Source organism: Episyrphus balteatus, chromosome 3 (genome assembly GCF_945859705.1).
Source record: "Episyrphus balteatus chromosome 3, idEpiBalt1.1, whole genome shotgun sequence".
Taxonomy (NCBI): Eukaryota; Metazoa; Arthropoda; class Insecta; order Diptera; family Syrphidae; genus Episyrphus; species Episyrphus balteatus.
Genome location: NC_079136.1, coordinates 116,640,369 through 116,663,438, shown reverse-complemented (window position 1 = coordinate 116,663,438; position 23,070 = coordinate 116,640,369). Strand labels below are relative to the sequence as shown.

General features: G+C 29.7%; 1 protein-coding gene across 1 annotated transcript in view; it reads right to left on the bottom strand.

Moving 5' to 3' along the window:
- The window catches only part of LOC129916648 (uncharacterized), a 158,065-nt gene that overhangs the window by 9,967 nt on the left and 125,028 nt on the right, over window positions 1-23,070 (bottom strand). The window lies entirely within an intron of this gene.

The following is a 23,070-nucleotide window of genomic DNA, read 5'->3' as shown; positions in this document are numbered from 1 at the left end:
TGGTATTTTTTTTTTTTTGTGTTTGGTAGGTAATAAAACGTCAAAGCTTGCGGCTAAATGGTATTTAAATTGAAGTCAATTATTATTACAGCGACAATCGGAAGTAGGTAGTAATATTTTATGTTCAAGAGAAAAACAATTAAATGGAGGTTTTTTAATAAAATTAATGGCAAATAGGCGCGAAAAACAACGACAATGAAAAGAAGAGAATATAAAAATCGGATCTATACATTTTTATGAATTCAATATATAAAATGTTTATAATAGCAAAGTTATTGAACAGGAATTAATTCAATTCCTGTGAATGCATTTCACATGAAAGAATTTTTATTGATAATATTTGAAGTGAATTTAATTCAGAATTCAATTTTGTGATTTTTTTTTGGTTTTAAGTTGTTATCTAAAGGATAGGCAAAAAATGTAGGTAGTTAAAGTAAGGTGGCAATTTACAAAATAGATAACAAAAAATTTGATTTAAAGTTATTTAAAAAAAAAAAATCTGAGGCAAAAGAAAGTTTAAGTTAGCGTCACACTTTCATTTATTTCATACATCTTTAAACAAACGACTTAATATTAGAGACTTTAAATAGTAAAAAAAAACTTTACTGACCGGACTATAAATAACATGTTCCATTATCACACTACTTTCATATAATAACCTCATACGAATTTTTTGAAAAAATTGCGAAAAATGAATTTTTGGAATATTTCGAAAAGTCGAGCTTCTAGATTTAAACTTGGAATGTACCTATTAAAAATTTCGAAACTCAAAATAGTTATAAGTAGGGATCGTATTTTCATGCAAATGCATGTTTTTTAGGGACACCTTAGAAGCATGGCAACAAATTTTTTATACGAATCAGGAGATTTCATTTGAAATGTCATTCAATCGTTAGTGCATATTTTTGCATATTTTGGTATATTTTTAAAATAAATGTAAGTTTTTTGTACATATTTTCCAAAAATAGACAAATATAACGAAATTTCACGCTTGACATTTTTGACCAAATGTGACTGAACGTCAATTGGAAAAAAAAGTCAAAACGTAAGCAAATACTGTGCAAAACTGACAGACCAACGTTGTCCAAACTCAAAAAAAAACGTTAACTGAAACACTTTCAAAAATGATGAATTGGATTATTTAGTACCTACTAAATTTTGGGCACTTTTTTTATTTTTTTGACGTGATAACGTCTTATAAATCGATGAACCATGGCAGCCACCACAAAAAAGTGACGCCATTTTCTAACGTTACACTCTCGCACTTTCGCAGTGCGGCAAAAAATTTCAATTAAAAATTAAAAATAAACTATTAGAGATACAAAAATCTTCTGTAGCTTGTTTGAAAGATAATAACCTAAAGCTTAATCCAAATGAAGGATTTTTAAAAATTCCGTCATTTAATAGGGTAAACATAGGTAAAACGGAAAGATGAAATTTGGGCTAAAATCTAAACGCGAAGTCGTAGAGTATTGATTTTTTTGCTATAGATAGATGAGATTAATTTAAGAATAACTGCATTGAATTCTAAAAAAATTTTAAACCTATAACGTTTTGTTCGAACGTTGTACACGTGTTGGGGCTATAACAAAATGATGATTTTGGGTAAAGGAATTTTTTTTTTTTGACAATTCTAAAGATGCCAGGTGAAAGATGAGGAAAAAAAATTAGGCATTTGATACGGATTTTTTTCCAACACTCTGCGTTTCGAAATATGAATTTTTGAAAAACACCTTGTTTTTTAGGCGTATTTTTGGGTAATTTTTGATTTTTAGCTTTTTTTTGGAGAGTTCAAAAAATCTCAAACTTATAGAACGTGTAGGAATCGTTTAGTGAGTTTTGACTGAATAACGGAAGAAACAAGTTTTTTAAAAAACACGTCTTTTAACCGTTTTTAAACGATTTTCATAGTTTTTTATTTTTATCTTTTTCTCTTTAATAGATACAGGAATAAAGAAATGAGATTGATACGTCATATGAAAGGTGAAATAATAAGCTTTCACATGGTATATATTTTTTCAGGTTATCAAACGAAAAAATTGATTTCATAGCCTGAGAACATAAAAATAAATGTTTTTTTTTTTTTTGCTTTTTTTAATGAAATTTAATCGAGTTCAAAAAATTCTAGCTCTTTTTGTAGATGTATCATAAACCTGATCGATATATGATACAAACAGCTTTCATATGGTATAATATTTTTAATAGGTTGTAAGCGAAAAAAATGGAATTAATGACGTGAGAAGATAAAAATTCATGTTTTCTTTGCTTTTTTTGATGAAAATGATTGTTTTCAATAAATTATTTTTATACTTTTTGCGCATTGTAAAAATTTAAAAATGGTTTTATTCTTATAAATTCTTGGCTTTTAAAATGCATAATTTTTTTTCTAAGCTTCTAAAATAAAAAAATTAATATAATGGGAAAATAAAAAAAGGTATTTTTTTTAGCTTTTTCTTGTAAATTATGATTGTTTGAAAAAAGTAAACGCTTCAATTGACTCATTTTAAACAAAAGCAAACAACCTGTTTTCTGACGACGTTATCACGTAAAATCATCTTCCGTAAACCGGCAGACAACCTCTTATTATTTCAAATGCATTTTCTTTCAATTGATATTTTTACAACCCTGATTTTTTTAAAGATTTTCGAAAAAAAATCCAAAAAATCCAGAATGCATTTTAAAAAATTCCCTTCAAATTCATCGAGTGAGATACCAAAAGAAAGATCTCTATTTATAATTTCCAAGCAAAAGTTTCTTGGAGGTCTGGTTCCTGAGATATTTCTAACCAAACATTTTTTCTTCTCTCTCTTTCTAGAATTCTAGGAAAAAAAAATTACAAATTTAATATTTTAAGTTTTTGAGAGTTTGGTTATCGGTTCATTGGTGCGTTCACAGTGAAAAACTTGTTAATTCCCAATTAGAAAATCCTTTAATACAAAATATTACGCGAAATATTACTCCAATTTAGGTATTTGGCTGAAATTATTAAGAAAGTGTACTTTATTCTTCTTCTCATACATATATTCTACCCTCCAAAGAACAAATAGCCTGATGGTGGTCGGATATGTTAAAGGACTCGGTATTTTCGTATCCTACATCCGTGAAGTTTTGCTTATCATAGTTTCATCAGAATCAGCGTATGGCATATACACACAACACGCACCGCGATGTGCAAATATGAAATGCACGAGTGATTCTGATGGATACAACATGGTCGTCCTTGTTTGTTGTATTTATTCGTTTTTTCTTCCCGGGTGCCCCCTATCAGTGCTTGAATTCCATCTACATCATCATCATCTGCAGCAGCAGCATATCGTTCCTCTGTGTTATATGAGAGGATTGTGGAGGAGCAAAAGGACCTTCCTTAGTGCAAATAATAATAAAGTACTCTGTATCTACTTGGCTGGCGACCGACGACGATGATGACGACGCGTGTGAGTGTGTGTGTGTTGTGTATGTTTGTTTTGTGTAAGCAAACTTTTATATATTTGCGTGTATATTCAGGATAATTTGCTTATGAGTTGAATTGCATAATGATTCTGTAAAGGGCTACCGCTCCCTACACCTACACCCTCTTCATATAGCCCGACTGAGGCTGAGGCTCCTCTGATGGCTTTTCCGAGTTTGTTTTGTGAGAGAGATGAACATGAGATCCTTTTGTGCAATTGTTAATTGACTACGGTACAAGGAACCGTATACCAAACGTGGAATGGGGGGTGAGATGAAAAATACACGCGGCTGAAAAACGTGAACGTGACAGTGAAAGAGTTGTTGATAAGGAAAAGTAGGTACCTCTCTACCATTCGGAGCAGCATATAGTAGTGAATAGTGTATATAGAGGAGCTATATAACGAATATAAGAAAAAGAGAGGAGAAAGGCAAAGAGAAAGACCCATCAGCATCATCATCATCTCATGATTGTCTGCCTGTGTGCACTGAATTTGAAGGACAAAAGGATATGAATGCATTTTCAGCGAAAATTGAAAATATGAATTCATGGTTCGTTGGGCTTATTACCACTTTAGGGTTTTCAGTTTGAGTTTTGGAGAAAATAAATTGCACTATGTAGAATTGTAGATATAGATACAAGATAAATAATATATGTATATCTGCATCACAATTCATTGTACGTGTCGTGTGGTAATTGTTAAGGAATTGCTATTTTTTTTTTTTGTGGGTTTTTGCATTTGCAGAGGGAGTATTTGAAATGTTAGTTTACTTAAAGGGGAAAAATTAGAAAGCTAATTATAAGCGTTTTAATGAAAGATTGAAACTATACACATTCGTTGCATGAATTAATTTAATATAAATAATATAATTCTCAGATATAAAATTACAAATCGATGTATTCCCTAACCCCTCGCTTCTCCACCATTTCCTCCCCATAACTATCTTACAATTACTACCTAGATGCACTTTTTCTTGACAATGATACTCTTAAAGGCTTTGTCAGGTGAAGGCTGGGATACGAACACAGACCTTTGTCGCGATAGTCCATCACACTTACTATTGCACTACAGGGTATCACAACTGCATGATTCTGTCGCACGTATGAACTTGCTCTTATATGGTAAAAGAAGCTATAATGTTTAAACTTTATTTGCAATTAAAAGTAGGGACAAATAATTTAGTAGAGTAACTTAAGCAAATTATTAGGTAACCCGGCCGAACAGCTCTGATTTTGACGATTTTTTAACGATTGAATAACGTAGGTTATTAAAAATACTTTAAAGTCTATAGATTAAAAATTGCCGATGTTGCCGTGTATTGTTTTTTTTAAATTAAAATAAAATTTTTTTTGCTTAAATTTCATAAAACAAATGATAGCTAAAGATTCTCTAGGTAATTAAAGGAAAAAAAATTAAGGGAGTAAGGGACAATCTTCCATCGTTTAAGCGATAAATGCAATTTTCTCACAAACTGACGTCAAACACAAAAAAAATATTTTGTACACAACGGCAACACCTACAATATTTACAGACACGTTTTTAAAAAGCCAGAATCTCATTTCTATCTGTAAAATTTAAATCCCCTAAATTTAATCAAGAGTTTTTGAAAGAATAGTCCTCAACTCAAAATTTTGGAAAAAAAAACGTTATTAAAAAATGTTAAATGGCCTTTTTTTTAACTTTTTCGTAGTAAAATATGAATTTATTTAAAAAAATGTTTGGCCATAAATATTTTCAGTTGAATTCCGAAGAGGAAAAGGTAATATATATTACAGTTTTGAAAAAAAAAAAATATAAAAATTACTTCAATTTCATCGAATTTTCTTGATAAAAACCGAATTTTTGCATTGAAATAATTGAATTTCTCAAAGACCTTGGCAAATAAGAACTTTAAACTTTTGCTATTTACCTTTCAACAATAAGGGGTATTGAATGAATACAAAATAATTTTACATTTAAATGTTAAACTTAAAAAAAAAAAAAAATAAGTTAAATTTTTTTCAAAACTTCTATTAAAAAAAATTTCTCCGAAAATGAAATACTTTTTAATTTTTTTTTTTTTCACAAAAATTTTCAATTAAATTTACAAAATCAAAACGGCAACACCGGCAATTTTTAATCTATAGACTTTAAAGTATTTTTAATTACCTACGTTTGAAAAAAAAGATCATCAAAATCTAAGCTGTTCGGCCGGGTTTACTAATATTGCCGTTTTTGATCTTTAGTTACTCCACTAATTATTATATACCTAACTAGATTTCTTGAGGAGTTTTAAATAAAAAAAAAGTAAAAATATATTAAAATTTATTTACTATGTACTTTACCACAGTTTCAAATGATTTTGAACACAAAACGTAGTATGCCATTTGATTTCTTGTATAAAAAGTAATTTTTAGGAAAAAAAAATTTTAAATCATTAGAGCCAAATATAAAAAATTTCTAACACACAAATAAATTTGGTTTGCCATTTTTAAGAAATTATTAATGATCATCAAAAAATAAAATTTCAAAATAATACATTAGCCTATTTTCAAAAAATTGATTTTTTAACGAAATAGTTTTTTTAAATCCAAAAATGTGATTTGTAAAAATTTTGTATTGTTACCTACCTACAGATATTTAAAATCTTTTGTATGGTGTTTTTTGTTGAAATCGGCTAAGTAGTTTAGGAGAAATTTAGAAATTAAGAAACGGTTCTATGATAAGTAAAAAATGTAGGTAAAGATGCGTTATTACTTGCAAACATGAATTATTACCCACCAACACTCAAAAATGTGTCTAACAGTTTGACCCGGATTGTGCAAAAACCTCACAATATGTACCACATCCACCGATTTGGAAACCATCTGACAACCAATGTCAGCAGCAGTCGTTTGACGTTATTTGAATAAGTTATTTTATAAATTAGTTTTTAACTAATAACCGCTTAAGACAAAATTTTTTCAATGGTCAAAAAAAAAGACTCAACAATTTATTTAAAAAATCCAAAAATGGGGTTTTAAAAATGTTAAACAAATCAAACAAAACAACTACTCAAAAGCTTCTGTGCTTTAGGAGTAAGTCAGAAATCAAGAAAAGGTTCTATGACTTAACTATTAGGAACTTATTTGCAAAAGCCCACAATTTTTTTTATCAAAATTCTTAGAGTTGTCATTGAGAAAATAAAAACGATTTTTTCTAAATTTGTCGTATGAAAGATACCGTTAATTTTAATCCTAAAAATACAATTTCAATTTTCCATATTAAAATTTGCCACAACTCATAAAATCGCTTCAAGAGTTTGGAACAGTCCAAGATAGAGACAGACAGATAAACAAATTTTAGTTTCGATTTCCAAAATATGCAAGGAGATAAAATAACGCAGGGATAATTTATAACTATACGAGTAGGTACTTCTTGTATATTTAAGCTTTATTGTGGTATATTTAACTTTCATCATCTTATTGTTAATGCACTTGCTCTTCATTAAAAATTTTTTTAAAAATATTTATTGCATATACAAAAATTCCATTAAAAAAAAAAATATTTAATGTACCTAACTTCAAAATATTTTGCATTGAAAAAAAAAAAAATTTTTTATTGTAAATCAAAAATTTTCTGCAAATGAAAAAAAAAATTGCATTGAAAATAAAATTTTTGTTGCAAATAAAAATATTTTGCATTGAAAAAAAAAATTTTTTATTGTAAAATCAAAAATGTTCTGCATTGAAAAAAAAAATAAAATGCACGACTGGGGCACGAACTTGCTCTTAGAGTTAAAGTTGCTTAAATTTTTAAGACTTTTTATATAAAAATTTGGAAAAAAAATAAAATTCGTTAAAAAAAAAAAATAAAATAAAATCTGAAATTAAATTGCCCTCCAAAACAAGTATGCAGTTTTGATTGATATATTAACATGCATTTTTAGAAAAAAATTTTCAAAATCGTTAGAGCCGTTTTTTAAAAAACTAATTTTTTTTAAATAATTTTTTGGAAAAAAAGTTTAAAAATAAAATTGGTATGCCATTTTGTAGAAATCACTTATCAACATCTAAAAACAAAATTTCAAAAAAGTTAAATGTCCTGTTTTCGAAAATTTGATTTTTCAAAAAAAAATTTCAAAATTTTTTTAAAAATCCAAAAATTATTTTTTTTTTAATTTTATTTTTGGTTTATATTTAAATTATATAAATGCTTCTTTACAAAAAGTTTCTTTGAAATCGAATAAGCAGTTTTGGAGATAATCGGATTTGAAAAAAAAACGGTTCTATGGCAGGTACCGTTAATAATGATTTTCAAAAAAAAAATGTTTTCATTAAAAGATAGACCTTGTCTTAAAACTATTATTTGAATTTTTTAAACAAAATCGTTAGAGCCGTTTTTTAGCAATTTCAACTTTAATAAAACCGGTATATGAGAAGTACCGTTATTTTTGGTAGAAAAAAATTAATTAAAAAAACCCCTCGGGAGAGTCTCCAAAAAATACTACATACCAAATTTGAAGTCAATCGGACCATCCGTTTAGGCTGTAGCTCCTTATACAGACAGACAGACAGACGGACTTCCGGGACCCACTTTTTTGACATTCTCTAGATACCATCGTAATGTCATGGAAAAATGTTATCTCAACTTTTTTTTTTTTTGTACGAATGCATAACTTGATATATAGTACCTATATCGCAAGTAAATATAATATCTCAAGTAAAAATATTTAATACACACACTTTGTATTGAATTTTTTTTTTTTTTTTTCAATGCAGAAAATTTTGTATTTGCAATACACTTTTTTTTGAATTTTTAATTTTTAGTTGCAATAAATACATATTTTGTTTTTATTTCAAAGCATTTTTTTTTAATTGAATTAATACACTAGAAGTAAAGTTATCCCTATCGTTATATTTTCTCCGTGTGGTCCGAAAGTTTACATTTTTAAAAACATTTACGTTGGCAACACTGTCTAGACCCAATTCCCTTCAATAAACTTCCTCTGTGAGTGCTTCTGCTTGCTGCAACTACACAATGATGAGAATTTTCAATTCTGCTTCTATTTATATAACCGACATTTTATATTTCTGTCTATTTCAGGGTACAGAGAGTAAAGGGTTTGGTTTATCAATGTTATACAGCATAAAAAAGCAACATATAGCAAGTAAACACAACAAAAACGTCCATAAAATTCTACGTCTCTTCGTGATATGTGTTGTGTGTTCCATTAAACTATCCGATAACAACATTCTTATAAAAGGGTGCATTCTGATGCCCCTAAGTTCAGAGAAAGTATGTTGAAAGACTTGAATGCCGTCAATTCTTTTTTTATTGGATTCCATAGAGGTATTTAGTGCTGAAGCTTTCTTCTCTTCTCTCTTTCAATGTTGTGTATACGAGTATATTTTATATAAGTGCAAGAGTTTGTTTCCTTACACAAAACATACACCGAGGACTATTTTGCTATAAAATGTGCAATTTCGATTTACAACAACGAGTGAACTATGCAATGTACATTATTCTGCTCTTCCTTACTGCTGCTTTATAGCCATCAATCGATAGCGTACAACACAAACACATTATACACAACGACGACGAAGAGCCATCACTAGCGAGATCTTCGACCTACCGCAATTCCACCAGCGTCATCTGAGAATGGCAGTTTGGCCGGAAGGAGCAAACAAATAATAAAAAAAAAAATGAAAAAAAAAAATATAAATTCACAGAAGAAACGACGAGAAAATGTTGCAAAATAAAAATACATTTCAGAGTGAACGTTTGTTGTTTTATTGAGTTCCCCCATCACCACTGGATGGCGCTGTTGATGGTTTTTTTTTTTTTTTGGAATGATGTTTTTGAGGAGGATTGTTGGTTTCTATAGTAACAATTGGTTCTGAAACTCAAACTCCTATGATGGAAGCCGGATGCATTCAACGAAACAAAAAAAGCAACAAAAACAAAAAAAAAAGTGGATGTTTATACTCGTATACCAGTTGTGACGGATTTTAATGAAAAATTTTTCAGTTTGACAGGTGGTGCTTCAAGGTCTTTTGTGTTTAAAAGTAAACGCCTTTTGAAATTTTTAAAAATGAAAAAATAAAAATTAAATTTTGTTTTTGTTGTAATTGTTTCGTTCTTTACGAGTACCTACAACCCTGTGCCCACATACACACCGCCAAACCCAGACAACAGAGTAAATGTAACGACCAAACCGTCTGCTAGGCACGCTCAACAGCGAAAGAGGCCAGATGCATTAAAAACTGCATTAAGACTTGAAAGAAAGTTTTTTTTGAAAAAAAAAATTTTTGTTTTTCTCTACTGTTCATCGTTTGTCGTCATTCTTGCGTCCTTGATGTTGTTTGAGTGGAAAATCGGGATTTTTTGCTTAAAGTTGTTTTGAACGCTGGGCTGCTGTGAGTGAACGAACGGTTGATGTTGATTTGAAAAAAAAAAAAAAAAAAACGAAAAGAAGATGAAGAAAAAAACTGAAATAAAACTTTCAAGGTATCAAGGAGATAAGGACCTTTAAAAAGAATTTTATTCTTTGTACAAGTTTTATTGTCCCTTAATAAAGGATGCAAAGTTTTGTTGAAGAACTTGACCGGATGTCATTAAAATTTCTGCACAAGTGAACACTGGTTTTTAAATTGTCACAAGTTTTTTTATATATTTTTTTGCTTGCAGTTTTCCAAGAAATTAGGGGTTTTTAAATTATATTTCGTTCTAAGAAAAAATAATGTAAACAAAGTTTTGTTTACTGCATTTGATGAGAATGGTATGAGCGGAGATAAATGTACTTACATTAGTGATACTTCTAGTAAACGAGGATTTAAGCTTTAAGCTTAGTATTCAGAAACAAAGTTGACTAAAAGAACCTTCGCTTAGTAGGCAATAGAATTTCAAATGTTTTACATGAAGGAAATTAGGGACAGACATAACGTGCTGTACCTTTTTGTAAAAAAAAAACTTTTGTTGTATCTTGTTTATAAATAAAACTGTTTAATGGATTAGTTTTCGGACAAAAGGTTTTTGCATGAGGTTTTCTTTTTTTGTTTTAAAACAAATAAGAGCATTGAAGTTTGAAAACTAAATTAGTACATAGGGTAAGGTGGTATAAGAGTGCGCATTTTAGACAAAATACCAAATAAAACAATAACAAAAAGAATTTAGCAACGAAAAAAACTTAAAACTGGTAACAAAAATGTATTAATTCAAAAGTTATAAACAAAATACCACATTAGGAAATTTGCGCACTCTTATACATCCTATTGTGTAAGAGTGCGCGGCTTAGTTTGTAAGAGTGCGCAGCTTCATACAGGTGTAAGTTCGCACAAAAGTCGCAAATAAAATTGCCTATCTTTAAATAAACAGAGTATTTTTCAACCCATCACTCCTTGCATAAGGAACAATCAATTTAGTCTTCGATTAATGGTTCCGAGAAAATTTCAATATTTCCTAGTTACTCTCATTCGCTTGTTTTTTGTAAAACTTTTATTTGGTTTCTTTTTGGTTGGAATTGCTTTTTCTAGCTGCTGTTTGCTTGTATATGGACAAATGCCAGTTATTTTGAAGCCTTGGATAGCATTTACTGCTCTTATAACCTGCGCACTCTTATACATCATCATGGTGCGCACTCTTACACGCTCAGACATGTAATCGAAGAATATATATGTATATATTTCACAATGCACTTTATGACCAGTCTTACGTGTTCCTCAAATGTTTCTTTTTGTCGACTTTTTAATGTCCCATACTTTGTTTATTGTTATTTTTTGTTGTTAAGCGGAAAATTTAATTTGTTTGGCAAGAAATATTGGAAAAAAAAGTGCTAAAAAACTTAAACTTAACTAGCACCTCTGTTTACAAACACATTTGCATGAAATTTTGACAGCAGATCAAACTCATTTAGATCTTTCAAAAATAAGTGCATTCAGTCTTATATTCCCTTTCAAACCGTAGAAAATGGCCTTGCGCACTCTTATCAACCACGCACTCTTATACCATCCTACCCTACAATTTTGAAAAAAAAAATTTCGAATTTTTTTCCCTTTTTTTCAAAAATTTGATTTTGAAAATTATTTTTTTCAAAAACTACATAGTCTATTAAACAGCTTTATTTGAAATATTATAAAAGACATAGTTTTTGGCTTTACAAAAAAGTGTAGCACGTTGTTGTTGGTGTAACCGTTGATTTTTAATGCATTTTTTGCCAAATTAAGTCAATTTTTTATAAAAATTGACCTTCCCGGCTAAAAAGGGGTGGGGGGGGGAGGGAATAAGGCTCTAACGATTTTTATTAAAATTTTTGTGTTAAGTGTAACACATAAAAGCGTCCTTTGGAAATTTAAAAAAATATTTGTTGTAGCGTTAGTAGTGGTACATGCCATAGAACGTTTTTTTTTTTAATTTATGAATTTCTCGTCAACAAAACAGATTTCGACCAAAATGTATGCACAAAAACAACACTTTATAAAATTTTTTCAAAAAACACATTTTTTGATTAAAAAATGATATTTTCTTAAAAATGGCATAGGTAAAAATTTTTTTTTTTTTCTGAAAAATGTTAGAAAATTCGGATTTATAAAAAATTATTTTTGTTAAAAACAGCTCAAACGATTTTCGAAATTTTTTTTCTAAAAAATTCTTTTTATGCAAGAAATCAATTTTTGGTTTAGTGTAGAAGATCATGTTAAACAGTGTTTAATTAACTATAAAAACAGATTTTATTTTTTCTACACTACCTACATATTTGAAATTCGTTAAAGATATCAAATTATAAATTTTCCCTAAATTTGTTCATTTAAAGCTTTAACATTAGAGTTACTTTTACCATAAGAGGAAGTACGTGCGACCTCAGTTGTGTATTTAATTTGCTTGTCTTGACCCAACCTACACGCTCTAGCTTTTTGGTACATTTTTATAGCTTTGGTGTTCATAGCTCTGATTTTTCATAGCTTTGTTTTTCATAACTTTGACGCGCATTACCTACTCTGTCGCTCATTACTCTGGTATTCATAACTCCGTTACCATTTCTTGATTTTCTTGGTCAACTTTATAAAATCGGTTGAAAATTGTTTAAAAAAATACTGTAAACCAACGGCCGGCCGTTGATATACAATCGAATTTTCTCCTTAATATTAGCATTAACCCTCTGTAGGCACACCCCTTTTTTGCGAATTTGGTTTATACTTTTTCATGTCGCTAGAACTTTTTTCGATCTCACTATTTTATAGAGAATCATATATGAAATTGAAAAAAGACACTTTTTTGTGACCACTTTTAATTTTTGTCCTGCCAAATTCGCACCCGTGCGTGTGCCGACAGAGGGTAAATATAAAATTTCATTTACTGCTAAATTTTTTTTCAAAAATCATTTGCACAAATATATTTTTGTTATTTCTTGGAGAGCAAGAAATTAAAACAAGCAAAAATCTAGTAGCTAGGTATGTCAGAGTTGCCACATACTAGATTTTTGCTTGAGTTTTTTTGTTTGTTTTAATTTCTTGCTCTCCAAGAAAGAACAAATATATATTTGTGCAAATTAATTTTGGTGGTTACTTATTTAAAATTTGATAGAAATTGTTTATATTTAATTTTCAATAAAATTTGACTGTGAATTATGAATATAAGAGACTCAAAATAAATAAATCTGTATTTGCTCAAATGCTGGTATTTTTCTAGTTTTTTTTTTGGTAATTAATCAAATGTCACCTCAAAACTTCAATTCTATGTAAATATAACCCTACTTCTCCATATTACTACCAATTTAAAACATCAAAAGGTAAATTACCCACTTCACTACCTACATCCATTAATTTTCTATGTCACCTCACAAACAAACAAACAAAAAATAACACTTGAACTACCTACCTAAACCAGACTGCCTGACGTCACAATCAAAAAAACCACCAAAAATAATATAATTTCCCCAAAATATCATCACACACAAAAGATCTTTCTATAATTTTATGTTCGCCTGGTATTTTTCGAGGAAGTATATCGATCTTTTTGAAATTGAAAGTGAATTCTACTGCCCAGCTGTGTGATGATCAACAAATTCAGATTTCTCTTTCTATTTTTTCAAATGAAATTGAAAGTGATCGTCATTTCTGGGTCTGGGTGAAGGTTTGAGGATCGGATTGGTTTAGTTCCTATCTTCTTCTTCTAGAGTGCCTACACTCATATTATAAAACCGAAAATGAAACCCTCTTCAACTATTTGCTGTGATCATCATCACGATAATCGACCAAACACTCGAACTCACGAAGATCATGATCGCACATCATTTTTTCACATTCGAGAAAATCGATCTCAAATGGATTCTGAGTACCAGGCGATCATGAAAAACAACAAACCCAACAAAATTCCCAAAAAAAATTCCACTCACAGTAGCAGAAGAGAAAATAAAAAATTGAACCCCTTGTACCTCGTTTGTATGTTGTGTGGTTGAGCTCTGTGGGTATCATAATCATTTTTGTAATGATCAGCATGTATTCAAGTGGTGGCGAGCATGTGACGAATTTTTGTTTACGTGACAGATTTCTTTTCGTTTTATAGTGCACACTCTTGGGAGGTGAATGCGGGTTTGTGTTCGCCGGCGGCGATAAACGAATTGTTTATGATAATCTGGAGAAGGGGAAAAGAATGTATAAAATTCAATGCGGGTGATACCTACTTGTTGTGTATATTTCATTCACTGCATGAAATCGAAAGTAGTTTTTCATACGCCGAATCGATCGCAAATGGATTTCAACTACCCGGCGAACAAGAAAAACTGAAAGAGTATTTAAATTCTTGAAATTTCGAACTTAATGAGAATGACAAGTAAAGTATTATTATGACAACGTCATAGTAATGTTGTGTGAAGGGAGAGCTAAGAAATTTTATAGCGTAAGTGATACAATTATTGACACTGCAAAATTTCAATATAGTTATTGACACCCTCTTCGTAAAGAACGTTTTATAGGAAAAAATCGCAACGAATTATATAAACCGTTTTTTTAATTTCTTCGCTCTTTCTTATTCTCTCACTCTTTGTTTTTTGTTGGGAGGTAGCTACTCAATTTTGTTTTAAATTTTGAAACGTAAACATCACTGTTACGAGAGTGTGTTTTTTTGGTAAAAAAGTGTCTATTTCGTTAAGGAGTCTTAACATGTAAGTCGATAATTATGTTGTACTTAGTAAAAGTATGATCATAAAAGTTTATAATATATGAAATTTAATGTCCTGGAGAAGGATTTAATGTATTTTTATTGTTTTTTTCTTATTATATATTTAATAAAATGGGGTGTCAACTACTGTCTTAAGATTTTAACATTTTCTATAATTGACACCCCTGTGTCAATAACTGTCTTGTATTGGAGTACAAACGTTGACACTGTGTCTACAGTTGTACTTATAAAGAGTGTCAATAATTAGATAACTCTTTTAAATGACTACTAAGCTGGAAAAATGCCTAAATGTACTAGGAAATACACCAAAACGGACCTCGAAAAACGCTATTGTGTGTGAGGATACAAAAGATGTCCAAAAAGGCTGCAGCCAAACTTTTTAATATTCCTCGATCTACTCAACTAACACAACAGCTTCTGACAATTGAAATCTCGCAGGTACCACTTTTGTCACAGCTTGTATTGAGCTTGCTTCTATAAAGCTTCTATAAAGCTTTACAGGAGCTACATTAACACCTGTAAAGCTTTATAGGAGCAAATTTGTTAGTCGGGTAGTAAGTTGTTTGAATATTCCTAAAGAAACTTAACCGAAGAAAGCTTGTTTTTCGGATAAGCTTGGTTAGTCAATTTATAAACTATCTGTCAAATCTAAAAGCTTCGATAGAGCTTCGGTAAAGCTTCGTTTATGATTCTTTTAGACTTTATAAGTACATTGTTATAAAGGGTCTAACTTGTATACCGTTGCCCTTTTCCATGCCCAACAACCTAACTAAAGTTTAACAAAAGCTGAAATGTATCTTCGGTAATACCTTTATCGAAGCTGAAATTTTATTTGGGAGAGATGTACTTCATGCCGTCAAGGGTTTTCTTGAAGAAGACAAAAAGGAAAATCCATTTGGGCCACAAAACAGGCGAACGGCTAGTTTAAGGCATTTTTGAGCCGACACCCTTCAAAGGATGCCACGTAAAGGTTTAAGAAAATGACTTAAATCAGCCTCAACAAAAAAATCGTAATTTGTATTTCCAACTTTCTGTTTGAAGATATGTCAATAATTGTATAAATATGTGGTGTCAATAATTGTACAAGTATGTCGATAATTGTATAAATATGTGATGTCAATAGCTGTACAAGAGTGTCAATTATTATATATTTTGGTAGAGTTTTAGAAAAATCAAAATTTAACAATATCACGAATCTCTTAACCGATTTTAATACAAATATAATGAAAAACAATTGAGTTAGGTATTTAAAAATGTACTAAGAGTTTCACATATCCATACCAATTATATTTGCCAGCTGTGTGAACTGAAAAATTCCTTATGGGTGTCAATAACTGTATCGCTTACGCTATGTATTTTAATTTAGGTTAACAATGAATAAATACTTCTGTAATGAATAATAATGATTTTAATTTTAAATGAATGTAAAAGTGGAGCGTAAATTTATGGAGAATATTAAAATTTGTTAAAAAACATTTTAAATTTCCGACAACATTTTGGAGATGTTCTAGCTACTATTCTCAGGTCATTGACTTTTAATACAATTTTGTTTTTAGTACAGTGCATTTATGATGTTTATTAGTCCAAGAGCTAGTGGCACATTTGACTAAGGTAGCTCTTGTAAAGCTAAAAATTCTTACAGTGGTAATTTTGAGCATGCTAAGTAAAAAAATCTGGTCTGGCAGGCCTCAGCGTTGCACATCTTATACAGGGTGTCCCACAGTCACCGCCCCAAATGAAAACCATGGATTCCTGAGGTCATTTTAAGTCGAAAAACTTAAGAGGTAATTTTCTCGTTTTCGTCCCGTTTTCGAGTTACCACTGTTTTTATGATTTTTGCTCTCTTGTCCTTTAACTGGCCTTATCTTTGCCAAACTACGTTTGATTAAAAAGATTTTTTTTGCAACCAATCAAGAATTTATTGCAATTTAAGTTCGTATCAAAACTTTTTTTCTGCGGACAACCGTTTCTCCACAATTTTGCATCAAACACGATTTGCTTCGTTTTTTAAGTTGTTTTTTACACTTTCATATCATTTAAGTCAAAAAAACACGTTAATTAGTGTTAATTTGTTGTGCTTTTTATTAAACCCCAGTTTATTTTCATAAAGAAAAATAGGTTTTATTTCATAAAAAAGGCTACTGAAAGTAATTAAAAAAATAAACAAACTGATTGAATTAAAAAAAAAAATAATTTTTCAATACAAAATTAATTTAAATGAATTAAAACTTTTTCTGAGCTTTATCTATTTGTTCTTTTCTTAACCACAATTGCTCAGAAAAAGTTTTTAATTCATTTAAATTAATTTTTTATTTAATAATTATTTTTTTTTTCATTCACTCAGTTTGTTTGTTTTTTTTTTAAATACTTTCAGTAGCCTTTTTTATGAAATAAAACTTAATTTTTTATGAAAATAAACTGGGCTTTAATTAAAAGCACAAAAAATTTATACTCATTAACGTGTTTTTTTGACTTAAATGATATGAAAGTGTAAAAAACAACTTAAAAAACGAAGAAAATTGTGTTTGATGCAAAATTGTGGAGAAAAGTTTGTCAGCAGAAAAAAAAATTTGGAGACAAACTTAAACTGCAATAAATTCTTGATTGGTTGCAAATAAAATCTTTTTAATCAAACGTAGTTTGGCAAAGATAAGGCCAGTTAAAGGACAAAAGAGAAAAAATCATAAAAACCGTGGTAACTCGAAAACGGGACGAAAACGAGAAAATTACCTCTTAAGTTTTTCGACTTAAAATGACCTCAGGAATCCATGGTTTTCATTTGGGGCGGTGACTGTGGGACACCCTGTATATATATGACCTTGAAAGTGTAACTTTCAACTTTTTATTCCCAAAATTTGACTTTGAAATCGATTATTTCAAAAAGTATTGATTCAAATAACTTGATTTAAAAATTAAAAAAAAAGTTTAATATTCTGCCTTTTGAAAAATGTATCACTCATAACTGTGTTGCCGTCGTTTTAAAAAATTTTTTTTTTATATTCTGAGTTACTTTTTTTCGAAAATCGCCCCTCCCTCCTAAACGGAGGGAGATAGACCCCCCCTTCTCATAGTAAAAAATGCTCTACAAGAATCCGTTACTAATTTTCCCCTTAGTCAAATGTGCCACTGGCTCTCCTACTATATATATGTATGGGCGACCCGCAGTTTGTAGTACCCCTTACATTTTTTTTTTTGCTCATTCGATAGAGAATTTTGTGAATATCATTACCCTGATTTTTCGCACTCGATAAATTCACATTTTGGCCGCCATCTTGGATTTATGTTTTTATTAAATATGTCGACTTTTTTTCATCCTAGGTATAAGTTGGCTATACAAAAAAACGTAGACAGTTAAATCTTTCATCTTTTATGTTATGAACACTTTTTCGATATCCTTAATATTAAAAAAGTTACTAAAATCCAAGATGGCGGCCAAAAGTGAATTTCACAAGTGCGAAAAATCAGGGTTATGATATTCACCAAATTCTCTATCTCTGGGTCAAATTATAAATAAAATATTTACTAATAAAAGCGTATTAAAATGCACTGGACTATTTAGAATGTTTTCACGTTTTGCCTTTTGAGAGCTTTATATTTTTTTCTTTTTAATTACACTTTTAATAGCATTTTATTTGCATTAAAAGTAGGTAATCGTTTTAAAAATATAATTATTTTCTAGATTTGCAACGGAGTTTTAAAAAAGTGAAAAATTCTGAGTCACCTCTTAACATTCATTCTTGTTGCGGAGGTGGTTAAACCTTAAAAATCATTAAAAAAAAAATCGAAAAAATATATAACTTTTTTTATTACATCACTTTTTTTTATGTGACAACCTACAATAAATTTTATACCATCTGAAAGCTTATTGTTTCAGCTCAAAATATTTATATCGACCATGTGTATACAACATCGACAAAAAGAGCTAGAATTTTTTTAACCCAATTAGTTTTCATAAAAAAAGCAAAACATCCAATCTCTTTTCTCTTCTAACGCCATTAAATCCATTTTTTAAAAGACAACCTATAATACATTTTATATCATTATTATTTGACCTTTTATATGACGCTTCAATCATATTTCTATCATGCTTACAAAAAAAAAAATGAGAATTTTTTAAAGCCAACCATGTCGAAATTTCAAATTGCGATTACGGTACTTCCTCTACTGCTGGCTGGTCATCGGCAACAAATCTTCACAGGTGTTTTGATGTATTTTTCAAGTTTTTCAATTAAAGATTATATAACTTGTAGAGCACGTACCGTTATGTGTGATATATTAAATGAAAGGTAATATTATCAGAATGCGTATTAAAGTTAAATAAATTTGTTATGTGCTCTAGATCAAAAGATATAACGTGTTTAGACAAAGAACATCTTTTCACCGTTATCTCAGAAATTTTAATATGAAATTAATTGAAAATTTGCATAATCATAATGTATTTAATTTACCTATCTACTGTAATTATCTATCTATTAAAACAAAAAAGTTATGATCAATAGATTTTTCGTGTCGCTTTTTCGTTTCATCTTGTTTCAAATCACTACGAACTAAAGAAGTTTTCACTTCAAAAATTTAATGGGCTGGTTAGGTTTTTTGTTTGCAGATGGTTTTTGTTTTTTTTTTTTTTTTTTAATAAAAATGAGTTTCATGGCAAGAAAAAGGCAGAGAAAAATATTAAACAATAAGCCATACAGCTGAAATTATGCACCTCAATAGCGTCAAAATTTTTACACAGGGTTAACTATTTAACGCAATTCACACACGGCCTAAAACTCAAAAAAATATGTTTAGATGGTTATGACTTCCAAACAAAGTATTAGTTATTATTTACTTGTATAACGAAAGTTTAAAAAAAAACTAAAAATCATTACGAAAATAAAAATAAAAAAGTAAAAAAACTGGTAGGTATTATTTATCGGTTCAATTTGTCCGTTTTGTAGAAGTTGAAAAAATAAAACTTTTTTTTACCTACCTATCTAAATATTTTTTTTTGGAAATCGGTTAAGTCGCTTTATACGTGAAATCCAATAAAAAAAAGAATTCTATAGCTGGTACCTACCTAAATTTCAAAAATATATTTTTATTTCAACTACGACCATATTTGCAACAGTACACGCAGTTTTTCCATCAAAATCCTTTTTTTGAGAAAAAATAACGTTAGTTAGGTACAATTGTTGCCAAATATTAAATTTCTCCAAATGTACCTATGACTAAGTGCGTTCAAAGTACATTTATGCAGTACAAAAACAAATACAAGCGTTACCTACCTACTTGTCTATAAATTTTGACTAACTCTTTTTAGAACTTCACTAGGTTTTGATGGTTACCCTTATTTTATACCTAAAATTTTAAAGTTGTTAAAAAAAATAAAAAAAAACTGAATTGCACTCAATTAAGTCCCTTTTTGAAAAACAAACTCATACAAATTGCTTTTTTGCCTTCTAATGATTGGCGATTGTGAGTATTTTTGATGCCACTATAAGTTCCTACAAAAAAAAAAAAAATCGATGATGTTATGACGCAATTATCTAAAAATATCATCTACATAGTACCTCTATAGATAAATTTTACTACGTTAAAAGAATATTTATTATTATATTTTTATAAATTACTGAGTTCTAAAATTTTTTCATCCATAAAGTATGGATTTTATCTAATTAACATTTTTCTGCTCACTTGTAATACAGAAGTAATATCAATTACCATACCTATAACAACAGAGATAAGATAAAACCTTCTAAATCCCCAAAAATAAAAAATCTGTTAGACTTCAAGCCTCCTAAAATAGCTAACATAAAAGCTTATACAGTCTATACCAATAGGCGCTCATAAAAAAAGAAACAAAAAAAAACTTACAAAACAAAAATTAACCTTTTAAACAAAACACCTTGTTTCCAAAGTATAAAAGCGTGTTTAGTACTTTTTTTCATTGTCGATGAATAAATTAATTGCTAAAAAATTAAACAAAAATATTAACACACATTGCTTAGGTATGTCAGAATTCTATTATAACTTGTTCCAGTCAAAATTTTATTTAAAAAAAAAAATTGTGCTTAGATGATATCAAATCAAAATTCGTGTTAACATGATCTCATTTTGAATATATTTGTTCAAGTTAACATCAAAATTGTGATCTAAAAACCTAGCGACATACGATTTATCATAAAATCAGACGAAAAAATAATTTCGATCGATATTTTCATATGATCATCTACCAGGTGAGCATGTAAATGAGAATACTTCATACAAACATTTACGAACTTGTTGAAATTGAAAAACCTCTGAAAATCAATAGTCCGAGACGAGAAGTTGTTAACTGGTGAAAAATTTGGATAACTTGTTAAAACTGCTGAATTAACAAGACTTGTTCCATTTTTAACAAGCAAACATAAAAAAAAACTGCTGAGTCAAAAACAAAAAGAAATCTAAATGTTTTTGCCAGGGCAACTTTTCATAATATATTGCAATTTAACAAGACTTGTTGAAATCTTTTACCCAAAATTATGTTTCAAAAATGCATTTCTTGTCAAGTTAATCTGTGAATAAAAACTGCAAGTATTATTAAATTTTCTAACAAGTAGGCTAATAAAGGTCTTAACCAAAAAAATTGATACATTTTCTATCATCCGACAAAAAAAAAAATGGTATCTAATTATTCTTCATTACCAAAATACAACGCTCCATCGCAGACTATACATTTTTTAGGTTATTGTTTTGTTTTGTTCCGTTCACTCTAGGTAGATACCCAAACGATCCTATTGTGTCCACACAAATACCAAAAACAAAAAAAACCATACCTATCAATAAATTCTGGGCCCCCTTTACAATAGGGACCTGTTTTAACTTAAATTTGGTTAAAATTTTGTTTAACAAAAAAAAACCCAAGTTAATTTTTTTTCGATGTTCCAAACAAAAAAACTTTACTGAAGAAATTATTTAACAAAAAAATTATAAACAATTTTACCTCGGCAAACAATGGGGTAGCAGAAAAGAAAGATGTGGGCAAAGTTAGCAGCTAGCCTCTGAAAATTCCTGAAGCAACTTTAATTTTTTTGTCATTCTCACTCCACCGACTGTCTTTGAGCTTAATAAAAACAAAATTTATTTAAACTTCCAAAGCTAAGAAATTTGGACCATTGTCATGGCATTACACAAAATGGCTGATATTAAGTTTATAATAAATTTACCTGTATTGTGAAGTCATAAGAGCAACAACGATAGAGGTTTTGAATTCGAAATCACTTTCGTTTTCATTTTGAAAAACTTAATTTCGTACTAAACCTACCAGGCATTCAGAATTTGTAGCACACTGCTGTTTGATTTGATCGGAAACAGAAAACTAAAAAGAAATCTCTTATCTGAAATTATTCGGCCATTGACATTGACTGCCAAAAATACAATCATGTGGGCTCTTTTGGAATCAAAGAAACAAAACGAAATGTGATGCGTGTATACTGTATAAAAGTGGTTTCTGTTACAAGAACAAGGTTGACTGAACCACAGGGGTCATTGCATCTTATTTCGGTTACTGCGATAGTAAAATTGTTGGGGATTGGGCACAGTGGCGTATTGATGGGGTGGCTCAGGGGGCTCAAGCCCCCCCCCAAGCCTCCAAGACAATGTTATTATTTAGCTGATTTCTTCATAATGTACATGATTAACTGAAACTTGTTCGTAAATGTAAGAGATTTAGAGGCAGCTCAGTTGTTTGAGCCCCCTCCAAATTCTAAAAGGGCTGTTTATGTTTGTTTGAGTAAGGGACTTAGCTGACGTTGAGGGTTGGGATACATTTTTTTCGGATTTTATTCCAATTCGGAATTCTTCAAATCTTTTTTTTTCGGTATTTTGATGTCGAATTACATCAATGTTAAATTTTGTAAAACTTCTTATGCAAGCTCTAAACACCGTAATCACTGCCTCTGTGTTTGCACCTCATTCGCTTTACAATTTACCTAATTAATTTTTATTTTGAAAATGTGTCTACTTATTTTTTCTTTTAAATTCTGCTTTTTTTCGTTAAAATTGTAAATAAAATTGCATCCATGCATACTTCAGTTTTGACAGTTCGAAGCATTTACGAAGTTGTCGAAATCGATCGAAGATCCATTTCAGGTGAAATTGAAAAGTGATTTCAATTCACTTTCGGTCGAATTGCGGAAAATAGTAATGAGTATAGCTCAAAAACAAGACGTGATAGGAATAAATACGTAAACAGTTTTGAATTCAGCACATGACAAAGTTCAAACGATATAAAGTGTTTTTTTTTTTTTTAAGATTACTCAACACCTTGCTGTTTGTGTAAAATGATTGAGATACAAGAACTTTCTAACTTTCAAGACTGCAGCACCGCACTTTTCTCTCGATCGAAGACGAATAAAAAAAAGAGAAAAAATGTTCCTACATTTAGGTACCCTATTACTCCAGTCAAAGCGTCGGAAAAAAGGGCCTCACCTTGCGCAGAGAGGCACTGTCAGTTTTTATTTCA